This window comes from Lissotriton helveticus, chromosome 7, assembly GCF_964261635.1.
Source record: "Lissotriton helveticus chromosome 7, aLisHel1.1, whole genome shotgun sequence".
Taxonomy (NCBI): domain Eukaryota; kingdom Metazoa; phylum Chordata; class Amphibia; order Caudata; family Salamandridae; genus Lissotriton; species Lissotriton helveticus.
In genome coordinates this window covers 1,655,498,118-1,655,515,302 of record NC_136068.1, presented here as the reverse complement: position 1 = coordinate 1,655,515,302, position 17,185 = coordinate 1,655,498,118, and the positions used below count along the sequence as shown (strand labels likewise).

Here is a 17,185-nt window from a genome sequence, read left to right as displayed (position 1 = left end):
GCCATGAGCCGACAAAGGTAGCTAAGCCTAAAAAGAAGGCTCCCGCAAAGCTTCCACTTATGGGTGATGACGAGGAATAAGAAGTGGTGTCTTCTGCTGCTGATGAACAGTCTGACGATGACCCAGTCATCATAGTCGTCACTCCAGCCCCAGCAGGCATGCAGCAGACAAACATTTTCACCCTATTCCGAATGGCTGCTGAGCGGGATATGGGTGGCGTGGCACTGGTACCACCACCGTTAACTACAACACCAACACGACCTACAGCTTCCATCCTTTTTAGTCAGAAGGGCCGGCATGGACCTCCATCCAGCTCGACCTCAAGTAGTGGTGCTGTAAGTGAACAACAGAAACAAATTCAGCCACGCCCATCCTCCACTTCATCTGGCATTGAAAGTCAGAGTAGCACCTCCACCTTCAGCAGACATCACCAGTTCCCAGTTTGGGACTTCTTTACTGTTAGCGCAAAGGTGGAAAACATGGTTGTTTGTTCGATTTATAAAGCATGCGTTAGTCGGGGTAAGCTTGGTACCAACTATGGTACCGGAGGCCAGAGAGGTCATCTCAAGCAACACCACACTATCATTTGGGAAACACACATGAGGAAGATCAAGGAAGGCAAAAGAAAAACAAATCCAAATGTATCCATTGATATTGCATTTGATGATGACGAGAATCTAATCATGCAGGGGGGAAGTGAAGAAGCGACAGACATTTTTTCTGGTACACCCAGTACCCCTGGCAGCAGCACTGCAGTGGTATCGCCCACACCCTCTACCCCTGCAACATCTATGATGCAGACTAAGAGTGTTGGACAGACACCAATGCGAAAAACTACATCACTGGGCCTAACTGGTTTGAAGACGTCATCATCATCATCATCACGTAAAAGGATCCAGCCCACCATTCGCGGACTGTTCTGGTCGGAGGCGCCATTTGAACGCAACCACTTAACGGTACGTCTGTATACCGCAAAGCTGGCTAAAATGCTAGTGCTGGACCTTCTCCCTTTTTCTTTCGTGGAAGGGGTGGGGTTTCTAGAATTAGTGGCAACAGTGTGCCCTAAATGGAAGGTTCCTAGCTGGTCCTATTTTGCCAGAGTTGCGGTTCCAGCACTACATCAGGATGTGCTGGAGGTGATTGGGGCAGCTTTGCAGAAGAGTGCTGTTCACACTATCCACTTGACAACAGACATGTGGACCAGTTGCCAAGCCCTTGATTACATGTGCATCACTGCACACTGGGTCTCTTTTGCGGGGTCTTTTGCAGGGGTTAGAGACAAGTCAAGTGCAGTTGTTGACCTGGACACAGTTTTTCAAGCTACTCGGAAACATGCAACATTAGCCATGTTTGCCATGGAGAAAACTCATATTGCAAAAAACATTTTGGAGGAGTTTAACAGTAAGGTCTCTGAATGGCTGCAACCAAGAAATCGCATAGTTGGTTATGTTTCCACGGATAATGGCAGTAATATAGTTAAGGCCATGCAGGATGGTGAATATTTCAGAGTGCCGTGTTTGGTGCACTGTATAAACCTGGCTGTGCAAGATTTCTTGAAAACTGAAAACACAGTCAAAAAGTTACTGACGATCTGCCGATGAATCTGCACACATTTCAGTCATTCTTTTAAGGCCCGGAAGGAGCTGAGGAGCATTCAACATGAACGTAAAGTGCCAGTCAAAAGACTCATCCAGGAGGTGGCAACACGCTGGAAGTCAACCTTTTACATGCTTGAGCGTCTGTCTGAGCAGTGCATGGTAATCAATGACTATGTCTTTTAACTAGGTTCTGATCATAACGACAAGAGGCTAGAGTTGGAGGAATGGAAGCTAGTTAAAAGCCTGACAGACATGCTTCGTCCTTTTGAGGTATTCACGCGTGAACTCAGCAGGTAGGACTGTTCTTTGAGCAAAGCTATCCCATTGTTGGTCATGCTAGAGCACCAAATGAAGGCGGTGTCTTCAACGTTCAGAGATGATGTTGGAAAGCAAGATGCATATCGGTTGGCGTAGAACTTATTAAGCCGCCTACTTGCCAATGAAAGGCTTCAAAACATACATACAGAACAACATTACATTTGTGCCACTATTCTGGATCCACGGTACAAAAAGACAGTGGCCAGTAAAGCATTCATTCCTTTTGATGAAACAGATGTTTCAAAGTACAAACATTGGCTAGCTGTGTCAGCCACTCGGTTCGAAAAAGAGCGGCAGAAAATTCAAGGAGCCGGCAGAAGTCCAAATGAATCAGCAGGCCATCCAGCGTCAAGTTCCAAATTTCAAAAGCTTTATTCTGAAATTTGGAACTTGACGCTGGATGGCCTGTTGATTCAGCGTCAAGTTCCACTTCTGAATCTGTGGGCGAAGGGAGTCACTTTCCCTCACAGCCATTAACAACACCAGCAGCAACCGTATCATCATCCTCACCTGCACCAGGCCTAGCCATAATATTGTCGGAAGCGGATTGGCTAACTCATAAAGGGTTCGTTTGTTCCAGTGCTGAGAAGGCCACAGATGGTATGCAAAGTGGAGCAACCGTGGAGAACCTTGAGTTGATGGTGCAGGCCTATCTGGATGAGCCAACACAGGTTTTTGTTAATACGAACCCATTGCTGTATTGGTACAGGAAAATGGCTCTATGGCCACTGATCACCAACCTGGCTATAAATTATTTGTCTTGCCCACTCGCAAGTGTGTCTTCTGAACGTGTTTTCAGTGCTGATGGTGCCATTGTAACTTCAAAAAGGACCCGCCTCTCGGCCAAAAATGTGGAGAGGTTAACACTGATCAAGATGAATCAGCACTTGATACCACCAGATTACAAAGTACGTGATTGCACGCAGGAAGAAGAAGACACCGACTTAGGTGACGGGAGTTCTTCTCTGTTACCTGACCTACTCCTGTCTCAATTCATGGAGTTTGAGGACGAGCTCTACTTCCCTGACACCGAGCCCTGAAAATGACTTCCTTTTTTTGTCCTTATTCACTTTTATTCCTGTGTCTTTCTTTGTTTTACAACTTTTACCACAACAAAACTCTAATCACCTAATCACAACAAGTCTATCAGCAGCACTGTCTTCATCTTATATTCCTTATTGATTTGAAGGTGCCTCAGTCTGCATTCCTGAGGTTCACAAGTTCACAACTCAATCATGCTCATTTATACTCCTCCTCCAGACCAGGCCATTTCCCTCAAGGCAGATGGATGGATTACGAGTCTCCTCAAGTGGGACTGAAATTACTGACTGACTATCATGCTTGCTGATTGCTGACAGAGTTATTTCTGATATTGACAGGAGAGGCAGCCATGTGGGCCCTCACTTTCCGAACAAGATGCGGACAAAAAGTAGAACAGGTAATGAATAATTGAGAAGATGGCATGCAGTGGACAGCAATGGCTGTCTGGCTCTGATGAAACCAATTGCTGTTTGTTTTTTGTGCATGAAATGATGATTCATATGTCTTGCCTTAGGTATTATTTAATCTTTCACACAGTAATTGTACCTCATGTCAACAAAATTGTAGTTCAAATTCAGGGGCCACTATATTGCATTTCACAAAATATGCAAAATGTCCTTGGAGCGGACTCACTTGCCAATATACCATGATGATTGATTAAATAATATATCTTTTTTCTTTCCAGTCACTCACTGGGATGGATGGATCATCAGCGTCGATTTACAGAAGAACTATGGCCAATTCGTGAGTGGCAAACAGGCAAACCAGTCTACAACAACTACTACAGCAGGACTACATGTCTGTCTATTCGTGGTATGTATTGGTCGAGGGCGAGGCAGTGTACTGTTGTTATGCCAGGCAGAGTCCACTCCAGACAGCAGTTCATGTAAAATTGGGGCTATGTGGCTTGCTGCATACAATTAGATATGCTTTGTCTGTCTTACAAAGATGCTACATCTGGTTGCTTCACTCAGTGGTGCCTGCCTTCCCCCTCTGCATGGCACTGCCTCAAGCTTGGGCCAAACATCCGTTATGTTTGCAAAATTTGCTGTTTTTCGGTATTTCGCAAATCTCACAAAAGTACCGAAAAATCGCAAATTCTTGAGCGCAACAGATTTTTGGCCCATGCTTGCGGCAGGGCCATGCAGACGGTCAAGGCAGGCACCACTGAGTGAAGCATCCTCCTGATGTAGCATACCTAGGCTCTTAGACGCAGACAGACAAAGCATATCTACGGTTTAGGGTTCAGTGCGATTTACTAGGGTTTTTGGGTTTAAGTTGGTATGGTTCACGCTGATTCTAGGGCTCGGGCCCGATGCAGGCTCGTTCATAATGATGTTGGCAATATTTTAGGGGGTTTGGTGTTCCTTGGTCCAGAATTGGCAGAATTTTGGCCTTTTTGGGTGTTTTGCGGGCACGTGTGTTTGGGTGAAAGCTAAGTGAAAACTAGTCGTGGACCTTTTTCTTCTTCTTCTTCTTCAAAGAGCGCAGTGGTTCGATTTTGTTCTGCCTTGCTGAGATTCTTGTGAATCACTGGAACAAGTGACTGTCCAGGTGAGTTTCAAGAGGATCAAAGTAGTGGAAGTACTGAAAACAGCAATGGTTTGTGAACAGCACAATTTGCCATGTTTTGAATATACCAGTATTGCATGTTTTTGGGGGGCTGTTTGGGGGTGTTCTAAATTTGTCTGGGAGCACTGCTGGGATAGCATCATTATTATTGGAAGTGATTTGAAGAAAATCCATGGTGGGAAAGAGGAGTTAGGGCCTAGCTGCAGAGCACGTTTGGACCGATGTTGACTGTTTGGCTGAACATTTTCTAAGTTTGAGTTTTTGCATTTTTGCTTTTTGCCTGTTTAGGGGTCTTCTGCTTTTTGCGGGCGGCTGCAGGGGTCTGGGAGCATAGCTCGGAAGGTCTAATATCGGAATCAAGTGTTTTGGACCAAATCGGAGGTGAAAAAGTGTTTGCGTTTTTGCTCACTTGCCTGTCTTTGGGGGGCTGTTTGGGGGGCTTCCAGGTTTTTGTGGGTGGGTTTTGGCATCTGGGAGCACTGCTGGCACAGTCTAATGTTGATTGCATTTGTTTTTCAGGAAATCCATGGTGGAAAAGGGGAGTTAGAGCCTAGCTGCACAGCGCATTTGGACTGAATTCCAGGTCGGCCCAAAATGTACTGTCTCACTTTTTATGGTTTTGCTTTTTGGCTGTTTGGGGGTGGTAAACTTGTTTCCTCCTGGGTCTGGGGGCATTGCTGTGAAGGTCTAATACCGGATAAAAGTTTTTGGGATAAAATCCATGGTGAAAAAGTGTTTATTTTTTCAGACTTTTCGCTCACTTTCGTGTTTTCTGGGGCCTGCTTGGGGGGGGTTCCTGGTGTTTGGGGGGGTTGGGGGGTCTTGGAGCAACGCTGTGTATGGATACTTTTGATTGCAAGTGGTTTGGAGAAAATCCATGGTGACAAAGGGGAGTTAGGGCCTAGCTGCAGAGCGCGCACAGAGTGATTTTGGATTGAGGGCTAAATAATTCTGTGTCACTTTTTGTGGTTTTGCTTTTTGGCTGTTTGGGGGTGTTAAACTTGTTTCCGCCTGGGTTGACGGGTCTGGGGGCATTGCTAGGAAGGAAAAGTGGTTTGGAGAAAATCGGAGGTGAAAAAGTTTTTCCATTTTCAGGCATTTCGCTCACTTTAGTGTTTTCGGGGGGCAGTTTGGGGGGTTCCTGGTGTTTGTGGGGGGTTTGGGGGTCTTGGAGCAACGCTGGGTATGGATATTTTTGATTGCAAGTGGTTGGACAAAATCCATGGTGGCAAAGGGGAGTTAGGGCCTAGTTGAAGAAAGCGTTTGACACTATTTTTAACTTAGGGCTCGTTTGGGGGTGTTCGAGATTTTGGCACCTGGGTTCTAGGGTCTACTCTTGGAGCACTTGTCGACAAATGTCTAATTTTGGTTGCAAGTGGTTTGAAGAACATCCATGGTGGAAAAGGGGGGATTTGGGCCTACTTTACTTGCAAAGTAGGTTTTGTCACCATTTTCCACTAGGCCTCAGACAGGTAGCAGAATCGCACGTTTTTGGGGTCTGATTGGGGGTATTCTACATTTTAACGTCTGTGCTTAAGGGTCTGGGAGCACTGCTGGAAGGTCTCATTTTGTTCTAAAATCATAGTTTACAATACACCGCAAAAATCCGCAAAATTCGCCCATACTTATTTATCTTTCAAAAGGAGACTCAGAGTACGCCTTTTCGAAACTATTGTACTGTATATTCTGAAACTGAAAGTGTGACTTTTTGCACTACACAGCGTACGTACCTTATATATTTTTTTCTCAGTGGTGTTTTAATATCACTTCCTGTTTTTCCATCAACATTTACAGGGCGGCTTTCACCCTGTGCAATGGAAAAAAGGATGAAGTCAGGCTTCACATTAGCGACCCGCAATTCAGCATCCGCCAGGCAGGCAGAGGACAGGGTGTCTTCTGGTCACCAACATTGATCAACGGAGCGTCAGATGGAACGGAGGAGTACCGCAAATAGGAGGAATGGCTTGATGCATGCAACTTCCCAAATTCAACAGGACAAGTACAACAACATACTGTAACAGTATCCGTTCGTTTCTACTTATCTTTTAAGTAATGTTATTGCTGTGAACTTCTATGAGTGTGACTCTGCATTTCTTTGCTCTCTGCTTCTAAATTTGCTATGTTGTTGCTATGTTTAACAGTAATTTAATGTTATAAGTGTTTATTCTCTCTAAAGGCAGAGAGGCAAGTGAAATTGCGTAATGACTGCAGCCCTGTACTCTCAACGTGTTTCTTCGTAGTTACTAGTAAGTTGCAGTAAGTAGTAGTGCTACTTTGCAGTAACCTAACCATCCATTTAGTAAACAACTTCTGGCATGCAGTAGTGCACTTCCTTTATGTCCCTTTAAAGATTTATCAATATCTTCATATCCAAAGATTTGTTTCTCTTCATTTGTTGTTTGACTGTCCATGCTGTGTTTTTTTCCTCTCTACCAAACTTTCCCAAAAAACCCCATTCCCATCCAATTTTCAAACCCTAACCCCCTTCTCCCGGGATGTTTTGTAGCAGGGTTTCCGTTCTCCCACTGAACTGTGCACAGAGATTTGGAACCTCGGCGAATTAGGGTGACCCAAAACTCACCTCAGTACCCAAAATCCCCTTACCGAGCTAGCTACAGTGTCTCATTGGTCATAACAACACTCCCAATGCTTAGACAAACCAGAAAATGAACTTACAATACCTCAGGTTACGTGGAACACATGAACACTCTTTCGTTATACAATCATTTCACCCAGAACGTGGAGTAAATGAGGACACGTGCACATTTGAAATATGTATTTACTAATGCCGTTTTCTCAAACGCAGTATCTTAGATAATACAAGGAAACATATTATCAGAAGCAAAGTTATCAGCATAGTTACTAGTCCATAGAAAGCAAAAGGTGACAGCGTGCTATTATGCTAAAATGAATAAGGGTTAATCACACCTAATTCTCACCCTCCCTAACTAGCATATTATATTAATATATAAGAAGGTCTCCTTGGGTTTTAACAGGGCGGGCCCATACCTCAAGATCCTAGTATGAAGAGATCACATCAACTTTCACCAGCTCTCTGCATGCGAACCGCATCAAGTGTGTGTGTGTGCTCCAAACAAAGCAATATAAAACGCGCCTAAAGCCAGAATCTGGCTGGAGCTGCACTTATGTTATGTCTATGAGGGTGCGGAGATCAGTTCTCACAACAATCTGTGTCGTGTTATCCTTGTAGCTTCAGCACTCACTGTACAGACATAGTTTATTAAGCAAAGCTGATATGATAGCAATAACATATTATTCTCATGTAAATTACAAGCTCTTCTAGGTTGAAAGCTAAATCAACAATTATGTATCGTGTGCAGAAGCTGCAAAAGGAAAAAATGGTGTTTAAACATTTAATAAGCCTATGCTAACTTAACACAGTATTTAGATTAACAGTAGCTATATGACACCCCCCCATGATCCGAGCATGGACAAGATAAGACAAAAATAAGGGCCTCCTCATGAAAGCAGAGTTCAAGAACCATGAGCAAAGTATATACTTTAAAAACCTTGGGGAAATTATATGGTGTAATGAAACATTTTTAAAAAGTCTAGTGATCGTTCACTTTTGCTCAAGTCAATAGGTCTGGAAAGGTAAAAAGTGTAACCAAATTTGCAAGATGTATGTCAGCCGAAAGCAAGATGGCGGGATTTGAAACATGAAAGAACTTTTAGGACAAGACCGAATATGCAAAATATGCAGCAACAGCCTCCAACATGAAATCACCATCTTCATCCGAAAACAGTTCAGCCATCCAATTCAAAAGTGGAAAAGAACATATGTGTTCCTCTAGTACCGGAGCCTCTATCACCATCAGAGGACAACTCGGTGGGTTCTCAAGGAAACTCAGTGACAAGAAATCTTGCGCTGCCGCGAGTATGTTCCACGGACCCATTAGTCCATGCATCGCTGCCAAGGCCATAATCCTTTCGCCAGTACAAACCAACTCGTGAGTAACGACGGGACCCATCAGCTGATTAAAATCGACGTCAGGAGAAACCGGTCGGCAGAGACACAAATCAATGGCCCAATCGAAATCACAGCTTAGGCAATGAAACACAGGCTGGACACAGGTGAAGTAGGAAAATCGAAATGATAATCCATGTGCCGTGCTTAAATTCGCAAGCGGCAGTGTGCCATAATATTCAAGCATCCAGTTGCGAAACAGCGCCAGAAGGGGCTGAGCGGCTTCTTGCACATGAAGGGCATCCATATTTAATGAAACAAAAAATCACCAGAACGCCTGCCGATAGTGCCAGGAAAACCGGGAATCCACCAAACAGACTTGAAAAAATAGAATGGAAGAAACTAGGAATGACTCCAAATATTTTCTCAAATGAAGTCACGAGACCGCTGCTAACTATTTTAAAAAAGTGCGCCAGCCCAGTTGTGGAGGACGCGTTAAAGATAGAATGAACAAGCTCGCTGAAATGCAACGGTAAATCAGTATTTAAAAGGGCCTGTACCTCTGTACGGGTGTTAGCTATGTGAAGCACGAATGTTTCTCGAGCCGAGCTCAAGGCCACTTCTTTTTGGGACAATAGAGCTCTTATTCTGCTCATGCCATTGAACTTCGCCGTCAAGGTTGGGATGCGCGGCCAGATGGAAACATCCCCGTTCCCATGCGTGGGTGGGTACAGTACATTTCTGCAGCAAGTTACACGCTCAGTTACTGTTACCACAAAAGGAACACCTTTAATTAACCCACAACAATCTTCATTATTCAAAAGTAAATAACTACCGTTTCCCAATAAGGTAAAAGTCGGGATGATTGCTGGAACTGGTGTCCCTTTTAAAACACAGGCTAAATTTGGTCGGTCCTGGTTACAAGAACCGTGTAATTGTATGTGCCTACACATTAATGAATGATCAGGTGTCTCTGTACACTCATCCCCATTCAGATACACCTCCTGTCCATCTTTTAAACATCTGTAAGTGAATGGAAGGGACCATACTTCATGAAGGAAACCACTACCTAAGGGTTCATATCTACCAATGGCAACATATCGCATGCAATTAGTAAATTTATACAAAGCAAAAGGTAATGTTATCAAACCGTGGATAAGCCACGTTGCATCAGTGGACTCGGCCACAGAAAAAGGCAAGGATTCTAATCTCTCAATATGTAACATAGAAAAAGATGCATCTCGCATAGAAAGCAAGCGCTGCTTGTCAGTCAAATTAAAAGGGGCAAAAAGAGAGCAGACATTCATGTAGGTCCATGGCACTTTGCCAGATTTCAAAGTCTGTAGGGTCCAAGCAAATTGCATGATAGAACGCAACTGGTTTTGACCATGGTATAAAACAGATACTTCATCCTGTACAATATCCACAACAGAGGACACAATATTGTCTAACGTGTAAATGCGGGAAGAAAGCATGTTAATACTATTATCAACTACTGCAAGCACTTTCTCAAGATTAGCTTGATCAATTGCCCTAAGGCGTGTCGCTGCCTCAACCTGTGATGTTTTCCAGATTTCATTGTAAATAGCATATATCCATCTTTTTGATCTACCACTAGCCGGGCCTTTTATGAAATCATTTAAGTCTACATCCTCATTCAGTTTTGAAAGGTGAAGTTTAACTGCAGCCAGTGTACAATGTTTCAGCGAATTCTGACATAACTTGCCCACTGAATAAGTCGTGACTGTATGTTCTATGTGAAAACAGGGATCAGGCCTAACCTGTGTAAAGCCATCAGATAAACCCAGGAAACGGCGCTGGCACAAATCAGCACTAAGGTGCCACATCAGCCAACCTTTTGTATCCATACTGGATATGTTAAAGGAAGAATTAAGTAAAAGTGTCTGTAATTCTCTAATGGAAAACTGAGTAAAATTACTCCAGCCAGTACATTCCTCCAAATCAGGGATAGATGGGATATTTAATTTTTTAGAAGTAGCCAATCCAAAGCATGTTGTTTGTGAAATTGATGCATTCAAAAACAACATATGATTTGGGATGAGACATGCACGGTGCAAAGCCTCAGTGCCTTGTCGAACCCCAAACTGATTTAAGGTCAATAGTTTCCTTCCATAGCTCATAGCCCCCAGTAACTAACTGATCAAGAAAGGACCTCGAGTACAATAATTTGGTATCGGTAAGTCTAACCTTGGACATCGGCTTCTGTGACATTTTAAAATAAAAAGACTCGGGACGGGACTGATTGAAGTCAGTAAAATAAGTGTACTTTTTCAAAAATGTATTTGAACTGCCTTGTATAGGAGCTGGTCAATGCTCCCGTTGTGTAAAATTAACCGCATTTCTTCTGGAAGATGTTTTATGTAAGAAGTGATTGCCAAAATGTTGGAAGAAAACAAATCACCATAATTAGCGGATTCCAAATATAAATCCTCAGCATCAAAGGCAGCATAGTATTTCAAATCAGAAAACAAGCTCTCTACTGCCTGAACATCCCAATCATCAGAACGTATGTTTTGTTTCACTACATCCCCCATGTTAACTCTAAGGATATTAGGGAAATTAACAACTTCTGTAGGTCCATGAATTTGAAATCTAACTGCATCCCACACAATACCATCAAGGACTGGCCAGGTAGTGATGTTAACAAATGTCAAGTCTCTTTTCAATCTGTGTGCAGAATGTGACGAGGAAAGTGGGGCCAAAGTTCCATTGAGATGTCGAATGCATGTTCTTTCCTCGACATAATGTCCATTGATGAGTCGAAAAAAATAAAACACAAAACCAATTGACATAAAAAGGTAAACTGAAAAAAGCACCAGCCAAATATATGTCCAAGGGGGAATTAAAAAATGTTTTTTAAATAACGTGGCATTAACTCGACACTTTGAGGGTTCCTTAGAGCCAATGGAAACAGTGTCAAATGAAAACCTTGATTCAGTGGCCAAACGGGTTTGCAGGTCAGGCATAGATAAGTCAGTGGGGTAAGTGTAAACGATATCATCATGGTCTGTACCAGGCAAAGCACTTAATAAAGGACTGGAAATGGCAGGCAATTCGATGGCTACCTCAGGTTCAGGATTAGATGTAGTGGCCAAAACCGAATTTCTCAGAATGGAAGGACAGGATACCGCTGGTGTCATACTAAGAAGAATCGGCCACTCTCTGTACCTTGACATTGTCAATGGAGATAAACCTGTTTTCCTTACGACCTGGAAGAGGGGGTAAAATGACTATTCTTGTGCCCTTCACGCCAAGGACTGGGACTGGAGCTCGATAGGAAGGTCCAAATTCTTTCTTGTTATCGATCTTCTCTCGAACCAGTTCTCCAACTCGGGGTAGCCAGCCAACTACCGGGATCTGCAACGCAACATCCGATGTGGAGGGCAAATGTTCCTTTGCAAGACTGTCTCTGGTCTTTTGTAGATCCTGTAAAACATTGCAATGTTCATCTGCGTCAAAGGTTGTGGCGAGAACCACACAGTCTAGACCATCAAGGTCAGGGACGTACATCTTGATGCCAAAGAGCATTTCGTATGGGGTCCGCCCACCCAGAGACCTTCTCGGGAGATTATTAAGAGCACGCTGCACGCCATTGAGGTGGGCCAGCCTGTTTCTACCAGTGCCTATATCTCGAGCTGTCAAAGATTGCTTTAAGTCACGGTTCATCCGCTCTACTACACTATTACCCTCAGGTCTGTAGGGAGACGAAAACTTGACTTGGACCCCCATCGAAGTCATGGCATCCTTGTACGCCTTAGAGGCGAAAGCCGGACCCTGATCCGAACGGAAGGTACCACAGCCCAAAATTCCCACAAAGACACGCAAATCTCTAATGACAGTCCGTGAATCAGCGCTGCGATGGGGCCAAACCCATACAAAGCGTGTGCATGAATCAACTGCTACTAAGATGTTCTTATACGCAGTATCAGAGGAAAAAGGACCGCAGTGATCTAAATAAACACAACCGAGTGGTTTATTTGATATGTACAACTGTGTCTGTGGCGGACGCGCAGCAGTCGAAGGTTTAATCTGCTGGCAAATGTCACATTGAAGGACATAGTCGCGCGTCTGTTTGTACAGTCACCCGCCACCAGAAACGCTGTTGTAATTGAGTTACAGTGGCCGAGACGTCAGCATGCGCAGACGCCACACCTTCATGAGCCGCTGTAATCAAGCTAGCCCTGCGATCCGAGTTGGGAATTAAGCGTCGCCAACATCAGGTATTTTCACAAAAGGAACCTTATCGGGACTTATGTGGTATGTGTACTTCAAAGGGAACCCCGCAGGATGTTTACCTCCCTTCTCAGTGGCAGCTACTGCCGCCAAGATCTCATTATCAATCTTACTTTTGGACCGTGTAACTGCTGCAACTAAATACTTAGACACTGCTGACTTCGCCGCTTCATCAGCAAGCGAATTACCGACAGCGTGGACTCCCACACGCTGATGGCCGAGAGTATGAATCACAAAAACAAGCGGCAGTTGAGCCTTAAGCTCAGCCACTCGAACCCAGATCAACTTGTGTTTTATTGTGCTACCCTTGGAATCACGAAATTCATTCTGAATCCAAAAGAACAAGTTTTGATTGTAAGACTGTACACAGTAATAAGAATCACTCACAATAAGAGTTGTCACACTCGGATCTGTGTACTCCAACGCTAGTAAAAGAGCACGAAGCTCTGCCAATTGTGCAGTGCAGTCCCCGAGAGTCTGTGAATGCACTACTCTGGACTTGAACTCATCGTTCACCATGGCACCGACCACAATGGCGCATGCGGAAACGTAGGCGTGTTTAGAGCCATGCGCAACCTGCGCCGAACCATCAGTGTAAATGATGCAATGGAAATCCTCCAAAGGTCGCATTGCTAGAGGAGCAGGATGAATGAATTCATACTGCAAGTACTCCTGCGACCGCAATGAGGCGTCAAAAATAAATGTGACATCCGTGGACGTCAAGGAAGCAGCCCATTGAATCCACCGAGGGTGCAAAGCTTTTGAATTTGGTACATTGGCTTTCGTAACTGCCTCTAAGTGAGGGCAGGGTGTCACAACCAACATGCGTTTTCCCTGTGACAGCGCACGTTCCTTAAGAATCGCCATCTGTACAGCTGTTAAAACCTTTTCCACCGTGGAAAACTGCATCTCAGCCGAAGTGTACAAGTGTGACTTGTAAGCAATAGGTACTGTGTCACCTTCATTAAAAGTCAGGTACGTGAAACCCACCGTCCCAGGAATCATTCTTATCACCAGGTTAGTGTGGTTATCACGGAGACTCTGCAGCGATGGCTCACCGATAGGTTGGACGATCTTGCCCCCAAGGTTGCCCCCCGGTCCACGGTGGTTCGGCAATCTGCACCGTGGTTTACGGAGGCACTTCGTGTGGCTCGCAGTCAGTGCAAGGTGGCCGAGAGGGCTTGGCGCCTTCTGTACGATGGGGAGGCTAAACTTGCCTATAAGGCGGCGGTGAAGGCCTACCATCGGGACATCCTTGGTGCCAAGAGGGACTATCTGGCTAGGAGGATAGAGGCATCTGCGAACTCCTGTAAGGAGATCTTTAATATTGTGAAGGAGTTTACGACCCCCAGCTCCCATCCGCCCCCACCAGCTTCGGCGGATGCTTGGGCATGCGATCTGGCTGGTTTCTTCACAAATAAGATCAAGGCCATTCAGGCCACCTTCTTGGAGGAACCGGAAGGAAGCAGCGGTGTGAGGGTGGACTGCAGACTTCCGCAGATCTCTGCGGCGGTGCTGTCCGATTTCCCTACTGTTTCCAACGATGTCTCTCAGATGCTGCTGGCCAATCTCAAATCTGGCTCGCCACTTGACCCCTGCCCTGCCAAATTTTTGGCCGGGATGGCGGCAGTGGTGAACCCTTTGGTCAACTCCATCCTCAATGCCTCCCTGAGGGAGGGAAGGGTCCCCAGTTCTTGGAAAAGAGCGATGGTGATCCCCCTCCTAAAAAAACCGGGGCTCGACACCGAGGCCTTGGCGAATTACAGGCCAATCTCGCTTTTACCAGCGCTAGCGAAGCTAACGGAAAAACATGCCCACGGTGTTCTGTCGAGCTTTTTGGAAGCTAATAATCTGCTCCATCCATCTCAATCGGGCTTCCGTCCTAACTTTAGTACGGAAACGGCTCTGATAGAGGTGACTGAGATCATCAGGGAGACTCTGGATGCCGGCGGTAGGGCCATGCTGGTCATGTTAGATCTTTCGGCGGCTTTCGACACCGTCCCCCATAAGGCGCTTTTAACTAGGCTGTATGACATAGGCCTTAGGGGGACGGTGCTCAGGTGGTTTACTTCTTTCCTTGAAGGCCGCCGCCAGACGGTCTGGGTTTCCCAGAGCTCCGCCGAGATGCCGCCATTGGGAGTTGGGGTTCCACAGGGTTCTGTGTTGAGCCCCACGTTATTTAACATCTTTATGTCCCCTTTGGCGGCCTTGGTGGAGGCGTACGGGGCCCAGATCGTCTCTTATGCCGACGACACGCAACTCCTCTTCACATGCGGGAAAGATCAAGAGTTTGATGGAGAGAGAATCCGGGACTGCCTTGCGCTGGTCTTCGACTGGTTCCAGCGGAACAGTCTGAGGGCCAACTCGGGCAAGTCCGAGATTTTATTTTTTGGTTGCGTGGCCGATCCGGAGTGGCAGCATTGGTGGCCGTCCGACATGAGCCCTCCTGCACAGTCCTCCGTGGTGGCCAAAAATTTGGGCGTCAAGCTAGACAACCAGCTGTCGCTACGAATTCACATTCTTGGCCTGGCCGGCACCTGCTATGGAATACTGAAAATGCTCCGCAAATTTTTGCCTCTGTTGTCTGAGGAGCACAGGAGGATTACTGTGCAGGCTCTTGTCGGCTCCAGGCTAGACTATGCCAATGCTCTCTTTCTTGGCCTCCCCGATTACCTGGTCCAGCGCCTTCAGGTGGTGCAGAACTCTGCTGCCCGGGCGATCTTTGGCCTAGGGAGACGAGCTCGAGCTTCTGGGTTGCTCCAGACGCTTCATTGGCTCCCCATTAGGAAGCGGATCCAGTTTAAATCCCTGACCCTGATGCATAAAGCTCTGCATGGATCAGGAGCTGGATATCTGCAGCGGAGATTGACTTTCTATCGTCCAGTTCGTTCCCTCCGTTCGGAATCCCTCTTTAAAGCTGTGGTCCCGGGGGTGAGGAAGGCCCGCGCGGGAGGGCGGTCTTTTAGTTGCAGAGCCCCCCAGCTTTGGAATCTGCTTCCACTTCCTCTCCGTAGCACTGCCAACTTGCTCCAGTTTAGGAAGGGCCTGAAGACTTGGCTTTTTAATTCTAAGTCTGTTTTACTGCCTACTGTTTTTTTGTTTTTTTCTGATGTCTGTTTTTAGCTGTGTTGTGTTATTTCATTATGAGTTGATGGTGGAATGCGTCGGGACACTCCTACCGAGTAGCCGTACGCTATATAAAAGTTATATAACATAACATAACATAACATATCACGAGTCAGTAAGAACTTAGAAGCTAGCAGATCAGCCTGCAAAGATTGCAAAATGGCTGAGTGCTCAGGCAGCCAGCATGACTTGGAAAAAGTTGGTTGTATCAAAGCATACAAAGGCTTGATACGCTGGGCATATTCCGGAATGTATGTCCTTCCGAAATTCAAAAAACCCAGTAAAGACTGTAATTTTTTCAGTGTCGTTGGAGCGGGCAACTGAGCGCATTTCTCCAGGAAGTGAGGAGCTAAACCTCTACCTTCATTGTTCAGCTCATAGCCCAGGAACAACACTGTGTATGTGCGATTTCGCAAAGTTAAATTTGTAACCCATGTCAGCAAAGTTACAAATTATGCTGTTGACTCGACACAGATGCCCCCAAATGTCATCGTCTGTGAGATAAATGTCATCCACATACGAACAAGCATCCGGGTCGATTCTCTCCAACAGGGAGACAATGCGGGCAGTGAAAATTCCAAGACTATTCTTATAGCCCATTGGGAGACGCCAAAAGTGCTTTTGCACCCCGGCTGAAGTCAAACTGGTCCTTTGGGAACTAAGACTGTCCAATTTATGGGCATAAAAACCGTTGGAAATGTCAAGCGTAGTTTTAAAACGCTTACGCACAAGACTATCCACAAGCGCAGAGCCGTGAGTATTCTGTACTGCACAGTTACGGCAATGCGAGTTTAAATGCCTGTAATCCAAAACCAAACAATACTTTCCGTCCGGCTTCGTCACAGTAAAAAGAGGGTTATTCATCGGAGACACACACGTTTCAATTACACCCAGATATTCCAATTGTTCAATTATAGCTGCGACGGAAGCCTTGGCTTCTCGCCGGATATGATATTGAGGTTGAGGCTGCTGCTGAGACCGCAAAGGAATCTCGTGGCTAGGGGACAATTTATCCCAACCACATTGGTTGCGGTACAGAGCCGGTGCGAGAGGCAGAGCCCACTCTTCTGCAAAATGCTGCGCATGCTCTTTCGAGACAGTGTTCGCGAAACTGGGGAGGATTACCTCATCCCCTCGCGGCGCTGCGAGGACAAAAGGTGGGGGCCAGTCAGCCTCTGAAAGCAAAATGTCATACGTAGACGAAAGATTTTCCCAAAATACCCCTTTTATAGTGCGTTGTATGTCTCCTTCTATTAACAGGACAATTTCAAAAAGTCTATCGGGGGAGCTACTCTCGTGTCTGCTCTTTCTATCACAACATAAACATCAGTCACTGTCACCTTGAGTA

The 17,185-nt window shown here is 45.6% G+C and overlaps 1 long non-coding RNA gene across 2 annotated transcripts in view; it reads left to right on the top strand.

Annotated features, from left to right (window-relative positions):
• The first annotated feature begins 5,046 nt into the window (after window positions 1-5,046).
• LOC144767595 (uncharacterized) overlaps window positions 5,047-17,185 on the top strand; it is a 31,368-nt gene continuing 19,229 nt past the window's right edge. The window contains exons 1-3 of one of the 2 annotated variants that reach the window (XR_013598273.1): window positions 5,047-5,112; window positions 6,324-6,528; window positions 6,706-6,775. This is a non-coding gene — a long non-coding RNA (uncharacterized LOC144767595). Of the gene's footprint in view, window positions 5,113-6,323; window positions 6,529-6,705; window positions 6,786-17,185 lie in introns of both variants that reach the window. The other variant, XR_013598274.1, reaches the window with a different exon arrangement.